The following is an 11,274-nucleotide window of genomic DNA, read 5'->3' on the forward strand; positions in this document are numbered from 1 at the left end:
CAGACTCACGGTGGAGTACAGCCACGGAGAACTGCCAACTGTTTTAAATTTCACAGACATTTGGAAGTGGGGCAACAGCTCATATCTAACGGTCTGCTCTCAATATTATGAGGAAGGAAGACCAGTGATGATTGGCACAGGTTTTGTGCTTTTGTGATTCCTATTGAGACCTTTACCAAAACGTGAGACCTTAACCAAAACGTGAGACCTTAACCAAAACGTGAGACCTTAACCAATATGTGAGACCTTAACCAATATGTGAGACCTTAACCAATACATGAGTCATTAATCAAAATGTGAGACCTTCACTCTGCTGGGTTCTGTTACACTGATGACAGCTCTTCACTCTGCTGGGTCCTGTTACACTGATGACAGCCCTTCACTCTGCTGGGTCCTGTTACACTGATGACAGCCCTTCACTCTGCTGGGTTCTGTTACACTGATGACAGCACTTCACTCTGCTGGGTCCTGTTACACTGATGACAGCCCTTCACTCTGCTGGGTTCTGTTACACTGATGACAGCCCTTCAATCTACTGGGTTCTGTTACACTACCAGCTGCTCAGCTTCACCTGCAGCTGCTAGTTGTTCTAGTTCTCTTGACATGTCCTTCATTAAACTTTACACACACACACACACACACACACACACACACACACACTTCAAACAGGCTTCCTCTGGCAACACTCGGGGTATCTCTCTTGCTGTTATATTCTCCCTCTCTGCTGCCTTATGCACTTTTCTCATTTTCTCGCTCTCTTTCTCGCTCTCTTTCTCTCTCTCACACACATCCTTGTATTTTAGTGGTGAGATATTTAGTTCTTTTGTTTTTGTTTTTTAGAGATATATATATAATTATAGCCATGAAAACCATCCAGAAAGAGAAGACCAGAAATAGACCCGCTAAACCAAACATTCAATTCCGAGGTAAAATTACTCTAATAGTCATGCTAACCTGATGTAATTCTAGTCTGCAAACTAAAAACATCCTGTGTTTTCTTGCCAGTGAGTCAGAAATCAGCACTCTTCACTTCAGAGGGCTGGCTGCTTACCGCACTGTGCTTTGGTACTAACAATCTTGGACAGAAGAATGATTACAAAGAGAAGAAATCACACTGTGGTGGTAATAACTTCTGATAGACAAAAACAAGCAAACAAAAAACTAAATTAAATCCATTTACATTTTTTTTCAGGAACCAGCTTTTGTACTTACCATCTTTAAATCCCTTCTACTAAGGGTTAAGAAAACATGTTGCAGGACAACACACATCTCGGTGAGTAGTGGTATGTGCCACAGTCCATTCTGGGTGAGGGGGAAATACCAACACAGCTGCAGGTTGCTCTCAGATTACTATGGCAAACTGTATTATGTTTTAATGAAGCTTTAGATAAAATATTATGGCCTCTGTTTAAAGCTGTTAATATATGATTAGTACATTAATATTTACTAAAATTCATTCAGAACATCCTTTAAATGTAGACCTTGGATATTGAATTAGTCCTGCTATTTTCATACCTTAGACCTTTATTACATAATAAACTTCAAAATGGCTGCCATGTGGCACTCCTACAAGGAGTGTATCTGCCAGTCTGGCTGGACTCACGTGAGGCACACAGGCACTTATGAACACCTCCGTGAGTTTCTGCACTTCCTAAAGATGTGACGAGGAGCCGGTCAGGTACCCAGGGACTCTTGGGACTCACGTGAGGCACACAGGCACTTATGAACACCTCCTTGAGTTTCTGCACTTCCTAAAGATGTGACGAGGAGTCAGTCAGGTACCCAGGGACTCTTGGGAGTCCTCGCCCATGACATGGGGTGCTTCACCGGATGCTAAAACCTAGATATTTATTGCTTTGGTACTTTGGTTTATTACTTTGGTACAGGGTGAATTTGACACTTTCATTGCATATAAAATGTACATGGAATGGGGAAGTAAGAAGGGCGTAACAGTACACAGAAGTCACGGTTCGGTTCACACCACGGTCTGCACATCACGGTTCGGTTCACACCACGGTCTGCACATCACAGTTCGGTTCACACCATGGTCTGGACATCACGGTTCGGTTCACACCACGGTCTGGACATCACAGTTCGGTTCACAACACGGTCTGGACATCACGGTTCGGTTCACACCATGGTCTGGACATCACGGTTCGGTTCACACCATGGTCTGGACATCACGGTTCGGTTCACACCACGGTCTGCACATCACGGTTCGGTTCACACCACAGTCTGCACATCACGGTTCGGTTCACACCACGGTCTGCACATCACCGTTCGGTTCACACCACGGTCTGCACATCACGGTTCGGTTCACACCACAATCTGCACATCACGTTTCGGTTCACACCACGGTCTGCGCATGACAGTTCGGTTCACACCACGGTCTGGACATCACGGTTCGGTTCACACCACGGTCTGCACATCACGGTTCGGTTCACACCACGGTCTGCACATCACGGTTCAGTTCACACCACAGTCTGGACTTCACGGTTCAGTATGAGTTCAGTACAGAAAAAATCACCAAAACCCCCCATAAGTATAAGGCTAGGTCTCTATTAGCTTATTTTGAACAGACAGTAGTGCAAGTTAGTTTGTTCCACCAAGTGATGTATATTGATGTAGTTGGGATGTATAGTGATGTAGTTGGGACAGCCTGTAGTGTACTAAGCAGTAAAATGTAAACAGTGAACTTACACTCTCGTATATGTCATATTTTATATAGGGCTGATTTTTAAAAAAGGCAATAGGTCACAATCAGATACAAAACTGAAAAAAAAAAATCTTGTTATTAAAGTACAAAATAAATAGAATAGTAATTGTTCCACTTAGACTATAAATCAGCATTTAAAGTGTAAGCCCAACCCAGTGTAATGTAAATGGCAGTTGTTTTGGGAGTGTTTTTCGCTCTGTTTGCTTCCACATCTACGTGCTACTGAACAGTAGCAGGGATGGATAGTTGTACTCTCGTTTGTTTTGTTCTGCTTGTCCTGGTTTTGTGGTTGGGTTTTTTGGGGTTTTTTTTGGTTGAACTCCAGTGACCTGTTGGTTGGTGTAGTGTAGTGTGCCTCTCCTGCCTCTCCTGTAGGAGGGACTAGGGGTCATGGCTGATTTGAAAGAAGCAGGCTGGTCTTCTAGCTCCTGTGTGTCATTTCCATTCTCCATAGTGTGACTGATCTTGAGCTAAACTTAGCATGGCATGTTGATAACCTTCTAACGGCTTACAGCTTAAGGTTCCTGTGAAACTCTCGCTTGTGAAATTTGATTCCGCATTACGCTCATCGATCTTCACACATAGGCTACTGCGTATTCTGCGTGCAATGGCACACACGGAACCATACTGTGCATACAGTGACAGTTCGGAACAAATACATGAACTGTCACACCCCAAGAAAGTAGTTGTGAGCGCAACATGAAGAAATCTTTTATTTTAATTTTGTTATTTGTTATTTATATTTGCCATGATATTTCAGATTTTTAAGATGTCTCTCTGTAACACCTGTGACCTGCTAAGTTTGTTCTGCTGCTGCGTGGCACCGTGTACCTGTTTCCAAGACAACCTTCACTGAGTGCTAAAGATGCTAAGCACTATAGAGAGCAGGTCACCTTGATTTCAGAGCATCCAAAAACGCCGGTTTCTGATCTCCTGACATGAACTATGACCGTCGGCCACACGTTAGGCTGCCCTTGCTCATGAGCCATGTTGGTGTATGACGACAACAAGCATCTTTTAGAAAGTTGTCTAAAGTTGCTCTGACCTTGCAACTCTTCAGCAATCTCTGCCTCTCAGCTGAACAGCTCTGCGTCCTGGACTGCATGGAACAGTCCAATGCAAGGAACATAAGGTCAGCCACTATACGATCCTGCTAACTCTAGCCCCATAATATCCTTGCGTGATGCATGGTAGGCTAAACACCTTCTCTAATTAAATAGCTGCAGTATTTCCAGTGGCCTCTAGGGGTCTACAGATCTCAAGTTGAAAATCGCTCTGGCGTCGCTTTGCTTTGCCACTTCCACCACTGTAACAGATCCACCAGAACTCCACACTTTCTTCACTCTCACTTCCGCTCATATACTCTTCTCACCCTCACTTTGTCTAAGCCTTTCCCTGATGTCTTTCTCCTCATCTTTCCCCCTAGTTCTCTCTCCCTTCCTTTTAGACCTGCGTTGCGAGAGAAACCATAACGCTCATAAAGAAAGAATGAACAAAAGGAAACAGACAAAGATAGGGCAGTGCTAGAATTCAGTATCTATTCCAGCAGTGGGGTCACTGAGAAGTGCGCAGCAGAGAAGTGTGCAGCAGAGAAGTGTGCAGCAGAGAAGTGTGCAGCAGAGAAGTGTGCAGCAGAGAAGTGTGCAGAACAGAAGTGTGCAGCAGAGAAGTGTGCATCAGAGAAGTGTGCAGCAGAGAAGTGTGCATCAGAGAAGTGTGCAGCAGAGAAGTGTGCAGCAGAGAAGTGTGCAGAACAGAAGTGTGCATCAGAGAAGTGTGCAGCAGAGAAGTGTGCAGCAGAGAAGTGTGCAGAACAGAAGCGTGCATCAGAGAAGTGTGCAGCAGAGAAGTGTGCAGCAGAGAAGTGTGCAGAACAGAAGTGTGCAGCAGAGAAGTGTGCAGAAGTGTGCAGCAGAGAGGTGTGCAGCAGAGAAGTGTGCAGAAGTGTGCAGCAGAGAAAGGTCATTGTTTTGAGCGAGAGCCGAGTGCAGCCTCCATTACAGCATGTCAAATGAGGACCACCCCACCCACCCCAAAAGGATTCCTCATGTTTTCTACCATGGACACAGCTGTGTTGTACAATAGCAACTCTGCCTTTCCTGAGTCCCAGTACATAATAGGTTATATGTATAATATGCTGTCCATAACATCTGACAAAGAAGCACATCACATAATAAAAGAAAAGGACTCTTCTATAAATTCTATACACAGTACTATATTCTATATTATTTTCATCATTCATTTGCATACATCCATTATCTGGCTGTATGCAATGTAAGCATTAGCTCTGGATTATCTGGATGTATCTGTGAGCATTAGCTGTATTAATAATAATGTCTACTGATTATTTTTTGGGAGGGGGGGTGGAATAATAAAAAATATATATTCTGCTATTTCATGATACTTATCATTAATTGAAACTGCTTTTGTACGTTTCCATCAAAGGAGCAACAATGAATGAGTCCACAGTCCAACGATGAAGCTGGAGCAGAAGCGAAGTCAGAAATGTAAATGAAGGAGCACATCAGGCACCTATGCAAAGGCCATGCTGTGAACATGTGAAACTGTTCTTCTGACATTAGTGAAATGTCAGCCCACAATCATGGTTAACACCACCATAATCACAAATATCCAGTGTGAACTCTGCACAGAGAGAAAGAACAGATCGCTCAGTGCTGGTAAGAGTCATTGTCCATTTTCAAACTGCAGAGTACAAAAAGAGCAAGACAAAATGTCTCCATTCAGATCAAAAGGAAATGTCAAAATATCAAGACATATGTCCTCCTGGAGGTCGTGTCGTTCCACGGAGAGGTCAAGCTCATGAAGCATCCTCAGTAAATGCCAGGACAGTGTTAGGACGAGAGGCTGGAGTCAGACTTATAGAACATGCCCAGTAAATGTAGCAATAATAGCTTTAACATAGTCCACAGTCTACAGGTGTATGTATCAATTCCTAACACCACAATAAGTTTTCCTTGCAATCTCTCCTCCGGGGCCAAACTGCAATCATGACTAGCCAAATGTAGCCACAGCCAGAATGATCTTAATAACAGTGTCACAGAACTCTCCCCTCCCACTGGTCACATGGTATGGCCCACCGCGTGCAGTGGGAGTTCTTCGTTACCTGTGTATTGTTTGTAACCACGCCTACGTTGTTAAGCACACACCTGCATGTTTGTAGTTATTTAAACCCTTGTCAGCCATCGTTCCTGTTCCTGTTCCTGTTCATGTTTGTGCCTCTGGTCACCGTTTCAGTGCCTGTGTCTGTGATCACCGCTTGTGTTATAAGTGAGTGTCGAAGTCTTCCATATTCGTTAATAAACGTCTGTCTCTGTCGAGCGATTCTATACGTCCTGCACCTTGCCCTGCGGCACTCGGGTCGTTACAAACAGACACTGCAGCGAGCATCCATTCAGCTTAGCTAATGCTTACCTTACATGCTGAACATTTTACTGTTGTTGAAGTTGTCCAAAAAAATTGGGCTGCAAGTTGCAGTTATTCCTGAGGGCGCAACTTCACCAGCAGGGCCGGCTCCCGTGGCGCACGCCTGGAACAAATGTCTACAGACACAGCGGGCTTTCGTGGATTCAGCTGACTGGCCTTTGTTTAAGTGCTGACTGATAGAGTGTGTGGGGGGAGAGAGAGAGAGAAGGGTTTAGAGGAGAAACAGAACTGTGCGGTACAGTCTGCAGGTGGAGAGAGTGGAAGGGATGTGGTGGGGATCCCCAGTGAGCCACTTTCAGGGCTATTAGCTCTTGCTCTGTCCTCTTCCTCTCCAGAGAGAGCAAGTCAAGGAGGGAGGCAATGGCTGCTGGGGTTTTCAGCCTAGTTAAGTAAGGCTAGGGGATGAGACGAGAAGAGACGAGAAGAGACGAGGAGAGACGAGGAGAGACGGGAAGAGACGAGACGAGAAGAGAAGAGACGAGAAGAGACGAGGAGAGAAGAGACGAGAAGAGACGAGAAGAGAAGAGAAGAGAAGAGAAGAGATGAGAAGAGACGAGAAGAGACGAGAAGAGAACAGAAGAGATGAGAAGAGATGAGAAGAGAAGATAGGAGAAGAGAGGAGAAGAGGAGAGATGAGAAGAGAAGAGAAGAGAAGAGAAGAGAAGAGAAGAGAAGAGAAGAGAAGAGAAGAGACGAGAAGAGACAAGAAGAGAAGAGACGAGAAGAGACAAGAAGAGAAGAGACGAGAAGAGACAAGAAGAGGTGAGAAGAGAAGAGAAGAGAAGAGAAGAGAAGAGACGAGAAGAGAAGAGAAGAGAAGAGACGAGAAGAGACAAGAAGAGAAGAGATGAGAAGAGACAAGAAGAGGTGAGAAGAGAAGAGAAGAGAAGAGAAGAGAAGAGAAGAGAAGAGAACTGTCCCTAGCACTCTGAGTAGTTTCTAAAAACCTAATGCTAAAACCTTATGCTAACTTTTCTCTCAGAAACATCTGGCCAGTGAGTCAAGCACAGACGTCTTTACTGAAAACAGTTCTAGTCCAGCCCAGGGTTCTGCCTGAACAGAGAGAACAAAGGCTGAATTAATAGGAGAAACTCTTAGTGTGTTAACCAAAAAGGCTGGATGCACACAGAAACACAGCGATCTACACACACCAATATATTCAGGTGTTCTGTCTTTGTTAATGTCTTTGATGGATTAATCACCTAACAGCCGATCAATTACAGGATAATGGGTGAGCGGCGGTCTGTTAGACATTAATCCCCCCTACCAGATAGCTCTCAGCGGGTGACAGTAAGTGAAACTCAACACTGCTCAGCCTCACACACACATGCACACACACATGCACACACACACACACACACACACACACACACACACACTCATACACAATGCCACTCTCAGCCCTGCATCGCTCCCATGAGGTCTGACCTCTCACCCTTAACCATCAGCAATTCCCACAAATAACCACACTGTAATGATACTCTGAATGCACAGTGGACACAAACACACACACAGTCTCCGAAGGGGGGGGGGGGGGGGGGGGGTACTCTAATTAATCAGATAGGATAGGACCATCGGAGTGACCAGAACTGGAAGGTTATTATTTCTGCTGTTGCTTACACTCCATAACATGTGATATACATATATGGAACCAACTGTGAAAAACAGCTCAGTTCAGTTCAGTTCAGCTCAGTTCAGTTCAGTTCAGTTCAGTTCAGTTCAGCTCAGTTCAGTTCAGTTCAGTTCAGTTCAGTTCAGTTCAGTTCAGCTCAGCTCAGTTCAGTTCAGCTCAGTTCAGTTCAGTTCAGTTCAGCTCAGTTCAGTTCAGTTCAGTTCAGTTCCGTTCAGTTGTCCATTTAAAATGGAAAGTATAAGAAAATGGACAGGGAGAGATAAGGGGAGAAAAAGAGCAGGAATGACTGAAGTAAACTGGCAGAAAGGAGACAACAGACAGAAGAAAGGACAGGAGAGGGAGAGAGAGAGAGAGAGAGAGAGAGAGAGAGAGAGGGAGAGAGAGAGAGAGAGAGAGAGAGAGAGAGAGAGAGAGAGCGGGAGAGAGAGAGAGAGAGAGAGCGCGAGAGAGAGAGAGAGAGAGAGAGAGAGAGAGAGAGAGGAAACACTGTGAGGAAATTAGACAGATAACGGGAAAACCAGAGGATGTGAGGACATGAGATAAATAGGTTTTAAACAGCGTATTAAGAAATAAAGGGAAATGCACCCAGACACACAAAGCCCTGAAATTACTCCACTTAAAGCAGCCTATTCTGTGCAAGTTGCCAAATATAATTAGCTCTGTTTCTTTCTCTGTCTCTCTCTCTCTTTCTCTCACTCTCTCTGCCCCACCGCCTCTCTCCCTCTCTCTCTGTTCCCTGCTGTTCCAGTGTTACAGTGATTAGTAAATCCCCATCCTAAGCTCTCCATTCATTGTAAACTCAGTCTAATAGCGCTGCGCTGGTCTACAGGGTTGCCAGCAGACCTCAGCTGCTGACGGAAGCGTAATGTCCCCCCACCCCCATGTTCAACCTGTTTACACTGATTTGCCGACTGACAAATTATTATAGACGGGCTTCAATTAAGCACCTGCGTGGCTAGTTTCAGCCGGGTACACAACCAGTGAAGTGGAAGAAGCCCTTCATTTTAGAGCTGTTTGTTGCAAAAACAGCCCAATCACTTTCAACCAATGGGTATGATATAGAAATAACAAAAACATATGTCAAACCCATTTTTGGAGAGGCATATTTTAGCCATCGATATAACCAAGTGATGGTGACGCTACATCAGACACTGAACCATGGCGCGTTCAGATTCCCTTTCAAATGATTTTAGAACGAAGCTGCAACAGATCCAAATTACTTTGTAATACTTAAAACAGTTGGGAAAGAGACGAGTACCTGCTCAAGGTTAATCTGCGCTTGACGACAGCCTGCCTCGATATTTCGACGTCAAGGGTCTGTCACCACTGTAGGCAACAATTCATTCCGTGCGGTAGCGCACAGCCCAGCACGTCTCATCCGTACCAGTAGACCAGTTCAGCAGCATGGGAAGGTGCAATCTTTCAGCCAGTGGGCTATGTGCAATGTTTGCGCGCTTTGGTGTGCATGTGTGACCTTGTCCACTGTGTTTGTGTGTGTGAGTGTGTGTGTCTATATATATAAATATATATAAATAAATTTAAAAATAAATAAATAAATATATATATATATATATATATATATATATATATATATATATATATATATATATATATATATATATATATATATATAGACACACACACACACACACACACACACACTCCTGTTAAACACCAGAATTCAGAACTGAAATGATAATTACCAACACGCTATATAGAACTGCAGGAAAAGTTGCTTTCACCAGGCTTAATATCTGGTATTACGACTGTCCTATTCGAAGATCTGTCCTTAAGTGTAGTTTTCAAAGATTTAATGTTAGGAATTCGTATATATATAATAGTATATGTAACAGTGAGAAGCTGTCAAAACCCGTTCTTTCTCAATTAAAATTCCAACCACGTAGACAACCTTTGTCCCAGCAGAAGGAAAGAATCCGTTGCATTTTAGAGAACTTTGAAAAGCGCACACACTTCAGCAGCTAGAAGCAGCGGATTGTTCTCTTTTTTGCGCCCCTGTGAAGCGTGTTACCTGATTTGCCAGGCTGAACTCGACATTTCCACAGCAGGTTCAGAGTGCGGGGTCCTGGCATAGGTGCCCGGTACAAGACGAGAGCACCGTACTGCAGATAGTTGTCATAGCACAGCCCATCATTCATGTCTATCAGCTCATACAATTACATCACACTTTGATTCATTTCCTTATCATTTTCCCCCCCCAAACGGCACATCTCTTATCTTTAAACTATGATTTCTGTTTGAAAATACATTTTTACACGAAGTTTTCGTGACGCGCGTAAATGCTGTGCGCCACTGATAATGTTTTGAATGTAGGCCTGAAGTAATGGGTTTTCTGAGAATTTTAACCCAAGATGAATAGATCTCATCTGCAGCCCCTAACGCATTTGAAGTATAAAAACCATCATGTTATTCTTCGTGTGCAAAACTGATTAAGAAAACCAAAAAGAAAAACATGTACAAAATGTTGTATTACCTGTTGGTGCACCGCTTGTTTTATTCCTAAGAAAAGACCTGTCTCATTGCCGTTCCATTATCTGACATAAAGCGATCGGATGTATCCTGTCTCCGACACGGAAAGGCTCCAGCAATCCACTCCACCATATGCTTCAGAATTTCCAGTCCTTCTGAAATCTAGCCCACGGATAATGTCGTTTTTACTCACTAATCAGTGTAAAACGCAGCTTTTTGGGTTTTTTTAAACAGAAACATCCAAAGTCCGAGGTGGATATGCAACGCGCAGGGACGCGTGGCTGCGGAAAGTTGTCTGTCGCGCAGCGTCCTCTCTACATCTCCATCGCAACTAGCCCGCCAGGCGCAAAACTTCGCATCAGTGCTTTTCGGATCGGTTTAAAATCATCCCCAAGCGTTAAAGTCAAACCCCAAATCCGCGACGTATTCCGGTGTCCGGTGAGACCGAGGAGGCAGAGGATGGTCGGAACGGTGCCTGGTGTAACCCGCTAGCACCGGAGGGGCAGGCAGGGGTCTGAAGCGCTCCGTTGCACTGCCTTGCTCTCTCCAGCTCTCCAGGGACGGCGGAGTGGAACGGCGGCGCGGTGGACTAGCGCCACCGAGTGGTTTCGCTTCCTTCAGAAGCTCCAAGCGATGGAAGTAAAGTCCTGTTTTTGTTACCGTCTGAGACATCAGAGGCTTAATAATAGTCTTCGACGCACTGGTAGCTTTCTAAAGGCGACAAATGAGGTAGGAGATATTTATTTATTTATTTTAAATTCAATATTAGTTTTTGTTCGCTGTTCATCTCTTCTATCCTTCGAGTTCTTTATATACACAGATTTGAACGTCCCCGACGTTCTTCTTCCCTTTATTTAAAGAAATGGTCTGTTTTCCTTAAAGTTCAATCCCTTGATCATTTTAAATCTGTTTTAAAAACGTCTAAATCATTTACTGTAGATTTAAGTGAAATGTGCTAAGTGTGATTAGCACCATTTACATTAAATGTAAATGT

The 11,274-nt window shown here is 44.1% G+C and overlaps 1 protein-coding gene across 1 annotated transcript in view; it reads right to left on the minus strand.

Annotated features, from left to right (window-relative positions):
• Nucleotides 1–10,810, minus strand: part of si:ch211-254n4.3 (uncharacterized protein LOC100003386 homolog) — a 92,978-nt gene extending 82,168 nt beyond the window's left edge. The window contains exon 1 of the mRNA XM_027001401.2: nt 10,285–10,810. The gene's annotated coding sequence lies outside the window, so the exon portion shown is untranslated. The remainder of the gene's footprint in view (nt 1–10,284) is intronic.
• Between the last annotated feature and the right edge of the window lie 464 nt (nt 10,811–11,274).

This window comes from Electrophorus electricus, chromosome 23 (genome assembly GCF_013358815.1).
Source record: "Electrophorus electricus isolate fEleEle1 chromosome 23, fEleEle1.pri, whole genome shotgun sequence".
In the NCBI taxonomy this organism is placed as follows: domain Eukaryota; kingdom Metazoa; phylum Chordata; class Actinopteri; order Gymnotiformes; family Gymnotidae; genus Electrophorus; species Electrophorus electricus.